Below are 13,242 nucleotides of genomic sequence, written 5' to 3'. Positions count from 1 at the left end.
AAAGCGAATGTCTGTCTAGCAGCGAATGTAGTTCCAAGGGGCAGTGAAAACCAGCTACAGCTTTCCGTGCTGGCAGCTTTCCTGTGGGCGCAATCGCTAGACGTTTCGAATTTGGCAACCGGGCTCTGCGAGAGAGAAATACACAGTGTTGCCCCTGTACCAACGAAAGCTTTTGTAGAAAGAGAATGTCTGTCTATCAGCGAATGCAGTTCCAAGGGGCAGTGAAAACCAGCTACAGCTTTCCGTGCTGGCAGCTTTCCTGTGGGCGCAATCGCTGGACGTTTCGAATTTGGCAGCCGGGCTCTGCGAGAGAGAAATACACAGTGTTGCCCCTTTACGAACGAAAGCTTTTGTAGAAAGCGAATGTCTGTCTATCAGCGAATGCAGTTCCAAGGGGCAGTGAAAACCAGCTACAGCTTTCCGTGCTGGCAGCTTTCCTGTGGGCACAATCGCTGGACGTTTCGAATTTGGCAGCCGGGCTCTGCGAGAGAGAAATACACAGTGTTGCCCCTGTACCAACGAAAGCTTTTGTAGAAAGCGAATGTCTGTCTATCAGCGAATGCAGTTCCAAGGGGCAGTGAAAACCAGCTACAGCTTTCCATGCTGGCAGCTTTCCTGTGGGCGCAATCGCTGGACGTTTCGAATTTGGCAGCCGGGCACTGCGAGAGAGAAATACACAGTGTTGCCCCTGTACCAACGAAAGCTTTTGTAGAAAGCGAATGTCTGTCTATCAGCGAATGCAGTTCCAAGGGGCAGTGAAAACCAGCTACAGCTTTCCGTGCTGGCAGCTTTCCTGTGGGCGCAATCGCTGGACGTTTCGAATTTGGCAGCCGGGCTCTGCGAGAGAGAAATACACAGTGTTGCCCCTTTACGAACGAAAGCTTTTGTAGAAAGCGAATGTCTGTCTATCAGCGAATGCAGTTCCAAGGGGCAGTGAAAACCAGCTACAGCTTTCCTTGCTGGCAGCTTTCCTGTGGGCGCAATCTCTGGACGTTTCGAATTTGGTAACTGGACTCTGCGAGAGAGAAATACACAGTGTTGCCCCTGTTCCAACGAAAGCTTTTGTAGAAAGCGAATGTCTGTCTATCAGCGAATGCAGTTCCAAGGGGCAGTGAAAACCAGCTACAGATTTCCGTGCTGGCAGCTTTCCTGTGGGCGCAATCGCTGGACGTTTCGAATTTGGCAGCCGGGCTCTGCGAGAGAGAAATACACAGTGTTGCCCCTGTACCAACGAAAGCTTTTGTAGAAAGCGAATGTCTGTCTAGCAGCGAATGCAGTTCCAAGGGGCAGTGAAAACCAGCTACAGCTTTCCGTGCTGGCAGCTTTCCTGTGGGCGCAATCGCTGGACGTTTCGAATTTGGCAGCCGGGCTCTGCGAGAGAGAAATACACAGTGTTGCCCCTGTACCAACGAAAGCTTTTGTAGAAAGCGAATGTCTATCTATCAGCGAATGCAGTTCCAAGGGGCAGTGAAAACCAGCTACAGCTTTCCGTGCTGGCAGCTTTCCTGTGGGCGCAATCGCTGGACGTTTCGAATTTGGCAGCCGGGCACTGCGAGAGAGAAATACACAGTGTTGCCCCTGTACCAACGAAAGCTTTTGTAGAAAGCGAATGTCTGTCTAGCAGCGAATGCAGTTCCAAGGGGCAGTGAAAACCAGCTACAGCTTTCCGTGCTGGCAGCTTTCCTGTGGGCGCAATCGCTGGACGTTTCGAATTTGGCAACCGGGCTCTGCGAGAGAGAAATACACAGTGTTGCCCCTGTACCAACGAAAGCTTTTGTAGAAAGAGAATGTCTGTCTATCAGCGAATGCAGTTCCAAGGGGCAGTGAAAACCAGCTACAGCTTTCCGTGCTGGCAGCTTTCCTGTGGGCGCAATCGCTGGACGTTTCGAATTTGGCAGCCGGGCTCTGCGAGAGAGAAATACACAGTGTTGCCCCTGTACCAACGAAAGCTTTTGTAGAAAGCGAATGTCTGTCTATCAGCGAATGCAGTTCCAAGGGGCAGTGAAAACCAGCTACAGCTTTCCGTGCTGGCAGCTTTCCTGTGGGCGCAATCGCTGGACGTTTCGAATTTGGCAGGCGGGCTCTGCGAGAGAGAAATACACAGTGTTGCCCCTGTACCAACGAAAGCTTTTGTAGAAAGCGAATGTCTGTCTATCAGCGAATGCAGTTCCAAGGGGCAGTGAAAACCAGCTACAGCTTTCCTTGCTGGCAGCTTTCCTGTGGGCGCAATCTCTGGACGTTTCGAATTTGGTAACTGGGCTCTGCGAGAGAGAAATACACAGTGTTGCCCCTGTTCCAACGAAAGCTTTTGTAGAAAGCGAATGTCTGTCTATCAGCGAATGCAGTTCCAAGGGGCAGTGAAAACCAGCTACAGCTTTCCGTGCTGGCACCTTTCCTGTGGGCGCAATCGCTGGACGTTTCGAATTTGGCAGCCGGGCTCTGCGAGAGAGAAATACACAGTGTTGCCCCTGTACCAACGAAAGCTTTTGTAGAAAGCGAATGTCTGTCTAGCAGCGAATGCAGTTCCAAGGGGCAGTGAAAACCAGCTACAGCTTTCCGTGCTGGCAGCTTTCCTGTGGGCGCAATCGCTGGACGTTTCGAATTTGGCAACCGGGCTCTGCGAGAGAGAAATACACAGTGTTGCCCCTGTACCAACAAAAGCTTTTGTAGAAAGAGAATGTCTGTCTATCAGCGAATGCAGTTCCAAGGGGCAGTGAACACCAGCTACAGCTTTCCGTGCTGGCAGCTTTCCTGTGGGCGCAATCGCTGGACGTTTCGAATTTGGCAGCCGGGCTCTGCGAGAGAGAAATACACAGTGTTGCCCCTGTACCAACGAAAGCTTTTGTAGAAAGCGAATGTCTGTCTATCAGCGAATGCAGTTCCAAGGGGCAGTGAAAACCAGCTACAGCTTTCCGTGCTGGCAGCTTTCCTGTGGGCGCAATCGCTGGACGTTTCGAATTTGGCAGCCGGGCTCTGCGAGAGAGAAATACACAGTGTTGCCCCTGTACCAACGAAAGCTTTTGTAGAAAGAGAATGTCTGTCTATCAGCGAATGCAGTTCCAAGGGGCAGTGAAAACCAGCTACAGCTTTCCGTGCTGGCAGCTTTCCTGTGGGCGCAATCGCTGGACGTTTCGAATTTGGCAGCCGGGCTCTGCGAGAGAGAAATACACAGTGTTGCCCCTTTACGAACGAAAGCTTTTGTAGAAAGCGAATGTCTGTCTATCAGCGAATGCAGTTCCAAGGGGCAGTGAAAACCAGCTACAGCTTTCCTTGCTGGCAGCTTTCCTGTGGGCGCAATCTCTGGACGTTTCGAATTTGGTAACTGGGCTCTGCGAGAGAGAAATACACAGTGTTGCCCCTGTACCAACGAAAGCTTTTGTAGAAAGCGAATGTCTGTCTATCAGCGAATGCAGTTCCAAGGGGCAGTGAAAACCAGCTACAGCTTTCCGTGCTGGCAGCTTTCCTGTGGGCGCAATCGCTGGACGTTTCGAATTTGGCAGCCGGGCTCTGCGAGAGAGAAATACACAGTGTTGCCCCTGTACCAACGAAAGCTTTTGTAGAAAGCGAATGTCTGTCTAGCAGCGAATGCAGTTCCAAGGGGCAGTGAAAACCAGCTACAGCTTTCCGTGCTGGCAGCTTTCCTGTGGGCGCAATCGCTGGACGTTTCGAATTTGGCAGCCGGGCTCTGCGAGAGAGAAATACACAGTGTTGCCCCTGTACCAACAAAAGCTTTTGTAGAAAGAGAATGTCTGTCTATCAGCGAATGCAGTTCCAAGGGGCAGTGAAAACCAGCTACAGCTTTCCGTGCTGGCAGCTTTCCTGTGGGCGCAATCGCTGGACGTTTCGAATTTGGCAGCCGGGCTCTGCGAGAGAGAAATACACAGTGTTGCCCCTGTACCAACGAAAGCTTTTGTAGAAAGCGAATGTCTGTCTATCAGCGAATGCAGTTCCAAGGGGCAGTGAAAACCAGCTACAGCTTTCCGTGCTGGCAGCTTTCCTGTGGGCGCAATCGCTGGACGTTTCGAATTTGGCAACCGGGCTCTGCGAGAGAGAAATACACAGTGTTGCCCCTTTACGAACGAAAGCTTTTGTAGAAAGCGAATGTCTGTCTATCAGCGAATGCAGTTCCAAGGGGCAGTGAAAACCAGCTACAGCTTTCCTTGCTGGCAGCTTTCCTGTGGGCGCAATCTCTGGACGTTTCGAATTTGGTAACTGGACTCTGCGAGAGAGAAATACACAGTGTTGCCCCTGTTCCAACGAAAGCTTTTGTAGAAAGCGAATGTCTGTCTATCAGCGAATGCAGTTCCAAGGGGCAGTGAAAACCAGCTACAGCTTTCCGTGCTGGCAGCTTTCCTGTGGGCGCAATCGCTGGACGTTTCGAATTTGGCAGCCGGGCTCTGCGAGAGAGAAATACACAGTGTTGCCCCTGTACCAACGAAAGCTTTTGTAGAAAGCGAATGTCTGTCTAGCAGCGAATGCAGTTCCAAGGGGCAGTGAAAACCAGCTACAGCTTTCCGTGCTGGCAGCTTTCCTGTGGGCGCAATCGCTGGACGTTTCGAATTTGGCAGCCGGGCTCTGCGAGAGAGAAATACACAGTGTTGCCCCTGTACCAACGAAAGCTTTTGTAGAAAGCGAATGTCTGTCTAGCAGCGAATGCAGTTCCAAGGGGCAGTGAAAACCAGCTACAGCTTTCCGTGCTGGCAGCTTTCCTGTGGGCGCAATCGCTGGACGTTTCGAATTTGGCAACCGGGCTCTGCGAGAGAGAAATACACAGTGTTGCCCCTGTACCAACGAAAGCTTTTGTAGAAAGAGAATGTCTGTCTATCAGCGAATGCAGTTCCAAGGGGCAGTGAAAACCAGCTACAGCTTTCCGTGCTGGCAGCTTTCCTGTGGGCGCAATCGCTGGACGTTTCGAATTTGGCAGCCGGGCTCTGCGAGAGAGAAATACACAGTGTTGCCCCTGTACCAACGAAAGCTTTTGTAGAAAGCGAATGTCTGTCTATCAGCGAATGCAGTTCCAAGGGGCAGTGAAAACCAGCTACAGCTTTCCGTGCTGGCAGCTTTCCTGTGGGCGCAATCGCTGGACGTTTCGAATTTGGCAGCCGGGCTCTGCGAGAGAGAAATACACAGTGTTGCCCCTGTACCAACGAAAGCTTTTGTAGAAAGCGAATGTCTGTCTATCAGCGAATGCAGTTCCAAGGGGCAGTGAAAACCAGCTACAGCTTTCCTTGCTGGCAGCTTTCCTGTGGGCGCAATCTCTGGACGTTTCGAATTTGGTAACTGGGCTCTGCGAGAGAGAAATACACAGTGTTGCCCCTGTTCCAACGAAAGCTTTTGTAGAAAGCGACTGTCTGTCTATCAGCGAATGCAGTTCCAAGGGGCAGTGAAAACCAGCTACAGCTTTCCGTGCTGGCAGCTTTCCTGTGGGCGCAATCGCTGGACGTTTCGAATTTGGCAGCCGGGCTCTGCGAGAGAGAAATACACAGTGTTGCCCCTGTACCAACGAAAGCTTTTGTAGAAAGCGAATGTCTGTCTAGCAGCGAATGCAGTTCCAAGGGGCAGTGAAAACCAGCTACAGCTTTCCGTGCTGGCAGCTTTCCTGTGGGCGCAATCGCTGGACGTTTCGAATTTGGCAACCGGGCTCTGCGAGAGAGAAATACACAGTGTTGCCCCTGTACCAACAAAAGCTTTTGTAGAAAGAGAATGTCTGTCTATCAGCGAATGCAGTTCCAAGGGGCAGTGAACACCAGCTACAGCTTTCCGTGCTGGCAGCTTTCCTGTGGGCGCAATCGCTGGACGTTTCGAATTTGGCAGCCGGGCTCTGCGAGAGAGAAATACACAGTGTTGCCCCTGTACCAACGAAAGCTTTTGTAGAAAGCGAATGTCTGTCTATCAGCGAATGCAGTTCCAAGGGGCAGTGAAAACCAGCTACAGCTTTCCGTGCTGGCAGCTTTCCTGTGGGCGCAATCGCTGGACGTTTCGAATTTGGCAGCCGGGCTCTGCGAGAGAGAAATACACAGTGTTGCCCCTGTACCAACGAAAGCTTTTGTAGAAAGAGAATGTCTGTCTATCAGCGAATGCAGTTCCAAGGGGCAGTGAAAACCAGCTACAGCTTTCCGTGCTGGCAGCTTTCCTGTGGGCGCAATCGCTGGACGTTTCGAATTTGGCAGCCGGGCTCTGCGAGAGAGAAATACACAGTGTTGCCCCTTTACGAACGAAAGCTTTTGTAGAAAGCGAATGTCTGTCTATCAGCGAATGCAGTTCCAAGGGGCAGTGAAAACCAGCTACAGCTTTCCTTGCTGGCAGCTTTCCTGTGGGCGCAATCTCTGGACGTTTCGAATTTGGTAACTGGGCTCTGCGAGAGAGAAATACACAGTGTTGCCCCTGTACCAACGAAAGCTTTTGTAGAAAGCGAATGTCTGTCTATCAGCGAATGCAGTTCCAAGGGGCAGTGAAAACCAGCTACAGCATTCCGTGCTGGCAGCTTTCCTGTGGGCGCAATCGCTGGACGTTTCGAATTTGGCAGCCGGGCTCTGCGAGAGAGAAATACACAGTGTTGCCCCTGTACCAACGAAAGCTTTTGTAGAAAGCGAATGTCTGTCTAGCAGCGAATGCAGTTCCAAGGGGCAGTGAAAACCAGCTACAGCTTTCCGTGCTGGCAGCTTTCCTGTGGGCGCAATCGCTGGACGTTTCGAATTTGGCAGCCGGGCTCTGCGAGAGAGAAATACACAGTGTTGCCCCTGTACCAACGAAAGCTTTTGTAGAAAGCGAATGTCTGTCTAGCAGCGAATGTAGTTCCAAGGGGCAGTGAAAACCAGCTACAGCTTTCCGTGCTGGCAGCTTTCCTGTGGGCGCAATCGCTGGACGTTTCGAATTTGGCAACCGGGCTCTGCGAGAGAGAAATACACAGTGTTGCCCCTGTACCAACAAAAGCTTTTGTAGAAAGAGAATGTCTGTCTATCAGCGAATGCAGTTCCAAGGGGCAGTGAACACCAGCTACAGCTTTCCGTGCTGGCAGCTTTCCTGTGGGCGCAATCGCTGGACGTTTCGAATTTGGCAGGCGGGCTCTGCGAGAGAGAAATACACAGTGTTGCCCCTGTACCAACGAAAGCTTTTGTAGAAAGCGAATGTCTGTCTATCAGCGAATGTAGTTCCAAGGGGCAGTGAAAACCAGCTACAGCTTTCCGTGCTGGCAGCTTTCCTGTGGGCGCAATCGCTGGACGTTTCGAATTTGGCAGCCGGGCTCTGCGAGAGAGAAATACACAGTGTTGCCCCTTTACGAAGGCAAGGTTTTGCAGAAAGCGAATGTCTGTCTAGCAGCGAATGCAGTTCCAAGGGGCAGTGAAAACCAGCTACAGCTTTCCGTGCTGGCAGCTTTCCTGTGGGCGCAATCGCTGGACGTTTCGAATTTGGCAACCGGGCTGTGCGAGAGAGAAATACAGTGTTGCCCCTGTACCAACGAAAGCTTTTGTAGAAAGCGAATGTCTGTCTAGCAGCGAATGCAGTTCCAAGGGGCAGTGAAAACCAGCTACAGCTTTCCGTGCTGGCAGCTTTTCTGTGGGCGCAATCGCTGGACGTTTCGAATTTGGCAGCCGGGCTCTGCGAGAGAGAAATACAGAGTTTTGCCCCTGTACCAACGAAAGCTTTTGTAGAAAGCGAATGTCTGTCTATCAGCGAATGCAGTTCCAAGGGGCAGTGAAAACCAGCTACAGCTTTCCGTGCTGGCAGCTTTCCTGTGGGCGCAATCGCTGGACGTTTCGAATTTGGCAGCCGGGCTCTGCGAGAGAGAAATACACAGTGTTGCCCCTGTACCAACGAAAGCTTTTGTAGAAAGCGAATGTCTGTCTAGCAGCGAATGTAGTTCCAAGGGGCAGTGAAAACCAGCTACAGCTTTCCGTGCTGGCAGCTTTCCTGTGGGCGCAATCGCTGGACGTTTCGAATTTGGCAGCCGGGCTCTGCGAGAGAGAAATACACAGTGTTGCCCCTTTACGAAGGCAAGGTTTTGCAGAAAGCGAATGTCTGTCTAGCGGCGAATGCAGTTCCAAGGGCCAGTGAAAACCAGCTACAGCTTTCCGTGCTGGCAGCTTTCCTGTGGGCGCAATCGCTGGACGTTTCGAATTTGGCAGCCGGGCTCTGCGAGAGAGAAATACACAGTGTTGCCCCTGTACCAACGAAAGCTTTTGTAGAAAGAGAATGTCTGTCTATCAGCGAATGCAGTTCCAAGGGGCAGTGAAAACCAGCTACAGCTTTCCGTGCTGGCAGCTTTCCTGTGGGCGCAATCGCTGGACGTTTCGAATTTGGCAGCCGGGCTCTGCGAGAGAGAAATACACAGTGTTGCCCCTGTACCAACGAAAGCTTTTGTAGAAAGCGAATGTCTGTCTATCAGCGAATGCAGTTCCAAGGGGCAGTGAAAACCAGCTACAGCTTTCCGTGCTGGCAGCTTTCCTGTGGGCGCAATCGCTGGACGTTTCGAATTTGGCAGCCGGGCTCTGCGAGAGAGAAATACACAGTGTTGCCCCTTTACGAACGAAAGCTTTTGTAGAAAGCGAATGTCTGTCTATCAGCGAATGCAGTTCCAAGGGGCAGTGAAAACCAGCTACAGCTTTCCTTGCTGGCAGCTTTCCTGTGGGCGCAATCTCTGGACGTTTCGAATTTGGTAACTGGGCTCTGCGAGAGAGAAATACACAGTGTTGCCCCTGTTCCAACGAAAGCTTTTGTAGAAAGCGAATGTCTGTCTATCAGCGAATGCAGTTCCAAGGGGCAGTGAAAACCAGCTACAGCTTTCCGTGCTGGCAGCTTTCCTGTGGGCGCAATCGCTGGACGTTTCGAATTTGGCAGCCGGGCTCTGCGAGAGAGAAATACACAGTGTTGCCCCTGTACCAACGAAAGCTTTTGTAGAAAGCGAATGTCTGTCTAGCAGCGAATGCAGTTCCAAGGGGCAGTGAAAACCAGCTACAGCTTTCCGTGCTGGCAGCTTTCCTGTGGGCGCAATCGCTGGACGTTTCGAATTTGGCAGCCGGGCTCTGCGAGAGAGAAATACACAGTGTTGCCCCTGTACCAACGAAAGCTTTTGTAGAAAGCGAATGTCTGTCTAGCAGCGAATGCAGTTCCAAGGGGCAGTGAAAACCAGCTACAGCTTTCCGTGCTGGCAGCTTTCCTGTGGGCGCAATCGCTGGACGTTTCGAATTTGGCAACCGGGCTCTGCGAGAGAGAAATACACAGTGTTGCCCCTGTACCAACGAAAGCTTTTGTAGAAAGAGAATGTCTGTCTATCAGCGAATGCAGTTCCAAGGGGCAGTGAAAACCAGCTACAGCTTTCCTTGCTGGCAGCTTTCCTGTGGGCGCAATCGCTGGACGTTTCGAATTTGGCAGCCGGGCTCTGCGAGAGAGAAATACACAGTGTTGCCCCTTTACGAACGAAAGCTTTTGTAGAAAGCGAATGTCTGTCTATCAGCGAATGCAGTTCCAAGGGGCAGTGAAAACCAGCTACAGCTTTCCGTGCTGGCAGCTTTCCTGTGGGCGCAATCGCTGGACGTTTCGAATTTGGCAGCCGGGCTCTGCGAGAGAGAAATACACAGTGTTGCCCCTGTACCAACGAAAGCTTTTGTAGAAAGCGAATGTCTGTCTATCAGCGAATGCAGTTCCAAGGGGCAGTGAAAACCAGCTACAGCTTTCCGTGCTGGCAGCTTTCCTGTGGGCGCAATCGCTGGACGTTTCGAATTTGGCAGCCGGGCTCTGCGAGAGAGAAATACACAGTGTTGCCCCTTTACGAACGAAAGCTTTTGTAGAAAGCGAATGTCTGTCTATCAGCGAATGCAGTTCCAAGGGGCAGTGAAAACCAGCTACAGCTTTCCGTGCTGGCAGCTTTCCTGTGGGCGCAATCGCTGGACATTTCGAATTTGGCAGCCGGGCTCTGCGAGAGAGAAATACACAGTGTTGCCCCTGTACCAACGAAAGCTTTTGTAGAAAGCGAATGTCTGTCTAGCAGCGAATGTAGTTCCAAGGGGCAGTGAAAACCAGCTACAGCTTTCCGTGCTGGCAGCTTTCCTGTGGGCGCAATCGCTGGACGTTTCGAATTTGGCAACCGGGCTCTGCGAGAGAGAAATACACAGTGTTGCCCCTGTACCAACAAAAGCTTTTGTAGAAAGAGAATGTCTGTCTATCAGCGAATGCAGTTCCAAGGGGCAGTGAACACCAGCTACAGCTTTCCGTGCTGGCAGCTTTCCTGTGGGCGCAATCGCTGGACGTTTCGAATTTGGCAACCGGGCTCTGCGAGAGAGAAATACACAGTGTTGCCCCTGTACCAACGAAAGCTTTTGTAGAAAGCGAATGTCTGTCTATCAGCGAATGCAGTTCCAAGGGGCAGTGAAAACCAGCTACAGCTTTCCGTGCTGGCAGCTTTCCTGTGGGCGCAATCGCTGGACGTTTCGAATTTGGCAGGCGGGCTCTGCGAGAGAGAAATACACAGTGTTGCCCCTGTACCAACGAAAGCTTTTGTAGAAAGCGAATGTCTGTCTATCAGCGAATGTAGTTCCAAGGGGCAGTGAAAACCAGCTACAGCTTTCCGTGCTGGCAGCTTTCCTGTGGGCGCAATCGCTGGACGTTTCGAATTTGGCAGCCGGGCTCTGCGAGAGAGAAATACACAGTGTTGCCCCTTTACGAAGGCAAGGTTTTGCAGAAAGCGAATGTCTGTCTAGCGGCGAATGCAGTTCCAAGGGGCAGTGAAAACCAGCTACAGCTTTCCGTGCTGGCAGCTTTCCTGTGGGCGCAATCGCTGGACGTTTCGAATTTGGCAGCCGGGCTCTGCGAGAGAGAAATACACAGTGTTGCCCCTGTACCAACGAAAGCTTTTGTAGAAAGAGAATGTCTGTCTATCAGCGAATGCAGTTCCAAGGGGCAGTGAAAACCAGCTACAGCTTTCCGTGCTGGCAGCTTTCCTGTGGGCGCAATCGCTGGACGTTTCGAATTTGGCAGCCGGGCTCTGCGAGAGAGAAATACACAGTGTTGCCCCTGTACCAACGAAAGCTTTTGTAGAAAGCGAATGTCTGTCTATCAGCGAATGCAGTTCCAAGGGGCAGTGAAAACCAGCTACAGCTTTCCGTGCTGGCAGCTTTCCTGTGGGCGCAATCGCTGGACGTTTCGAATTTGGCAGCCGGGCTCTGCGAGAGAGAAATACACAGTGTTGCCCCTTTACGAACGAAAGCTTTTGTAGAAAGCGAATGTCTGTCTATCAGCGAATGCAGTTCCAAGGGGCAGTGAAAACCAGCTACAGCTTTCCTTGCTGGCAGCTTTCCTGTGGGCGCAATCTCTGGACGTTTCGAATTTGGTAACTGGGCTCTGCGAGAGAGAAATACACAGTGTTGCCCCTGTTCCAACGAAAGCTTTTGTAGAAAGCGAATGTCTGTCTATCAGCGAATGCAGTTCCAAGGGGCAGTGAAAACCAGCTACAGCTTTCCGTGCTGGCAGCTTTCCTGTGGGCGCAATCGCTGGACGTTTCGAATTTGGCAGCCGGGCTCTGCGAGAGAGAAATACACAGTGTTGCCCCTGTACCAACGAAAGCTTTTGTAGAAAGCGAATGTCTGTCTAGCAGCGAATGCAGTTCCAAGGGGCAGTGAAAACCAGCTACAGCTTTCCGTGCTGGCAGCTTTCCTGTGGGCGCAATCGCTGGACGTTTCGAATTTGGCAGCCGGGCTCTGCGAGAGAGAAATACACAGTGTTGCCCCTGTACCAACGAAAGCTTTTGTAGAAAGCGAATGTCTGTCTAGCAGCGAATGCAGTTCCAAGGGGCAGTGAAAACCAGCTACAGCTTTCCGTGCTGGCAGCTTTCCTGTGGGCGCAATCGCTGGACGTTTCGAATTTGGCAACCGGGCTCTGCGAGAGAGAAATACACAGTGTTGCCCCTGTACCAACGAAAGCTTTTGTAGAAAGAGAATGTCTGTCTATCAGCGAATGCAGTTCCAAGGGGCAGTGAAAACCAGCTACAGCTTTCCTTGCTGGCAGCTTTCCTGTGGGCGCAATCGCTGGACGTTTCGAATTTGGCAGCCGGGCTCTGCGAGAGAGAAATACACAGTGTTGCCCCTTTACGAACGAAAGCTTTTGTAGAAAGCGAATGTCTGTCTATCAGCGAATGCAGTTCCAAGGGGCAGTGAAAACCAGCTACAGCTTTCCGTGCTGGCAGCTTTCCTGTGGGCGCAATCGCTGGACGTTTCGAATTTGGCAGCCGGGCTCTGCGAGAGAGAAATACACAGTGTTGCCCCTGTACCAACGAAAGCTTTTGTAGAAAGCGAATGTCTGTCTATCAGCGAATGCAGTTCCAAGGGGCAGTGAAAACCAGCTACAGCTTTCCGTGCTGGCAGCTTTCCTGTGGGCGCAATCGCTGGACGTTTCGAATTTGGCAGCCGGGCTCTGCGAGAGAGAAATACACAGTGTTGCCCCTTTACGAACGAAAGCTTTTGTAGAAAGCGAATGTCTGTCTATCAGCGAATGCAGTTCCAAGGGGCAGTGAAAACCAGCTACAGCTTTCCTTGCTGGCAGCTTTCCTGTGGGCGCAATCTCTGGACGTTTCGAATTTGGTAACTGGGCTCTGCGAGAGAGAAATACACAGTGTTGCCCCTGTTCCAACGAAAGCTTTTGTAGAAAGCGAATGTCTGTCTAGCAGCGAATGCAGTTCCAAGGGGCAGTGAAAACCAGCTACAGCTTTCCGTGCTGGCAGCTTTCCTGTGGGCGCAATCGCTGGACGTTTCGAATTTGGCAGCCGGGCTCTGCGAGAGAGAAATACACAGTGTTGCCCCTGTACCAACGAAAGCTTTTGTAGAAAGCGAATGTCTGTCTAGCAGCGAATGCAGTTCCAAGGGGCAGTGAAAACCAGCTACAGATTTCCGTGCTGGCAGCTTTCCTGTGGGCGCAATCGCTGGACGTTTCGAATTTGGCAACCGGGCTCTGCGAGAGAGAAATACACAGTGTTGCCCCTGTACCAACGAAAGCTTTTGTAGAAAGAGAATGTCTGTCTATCAGCGAATGCAGTTCCAAGGGGCAGTGAAAACCAGCTACAGCTTTCCTTGCTGGCAGCTTTCCTGTGGGCGCAATCGCTGGACGTTTCGAATTTGGCAGCCGGGCTCTGCGAGAGAGAAATACACAGTGTTGCCCCTTTACGAACGAAAGCTTTTGTAGAAAGCGAATGTCTGTCTATCAGCGAATGCAGTTCCAAGGGGCAGTGAAAACCAGCTACAGCTTTCCTTGCTG

The sequence above is a fragment of the Mycteria americana genome, chromosome 1 (genome assembly GCF_035582795.1).
Source record: "Mycteria americana isolate JAX WOST 10 ecotype Jacksonville Zoo and Gardens chromosome 1, USCA_MyAme_1.0, whole genome shotgun sequence".
Lineage (NCBI taxonomy): Eukaryota > Metazoa > Chordata > Aves > Ciconiiformes > Ciconiidae > Mycteria > Mycteria americana.
Note: the sequence above shows the minus strand (reverse complement) of the source record.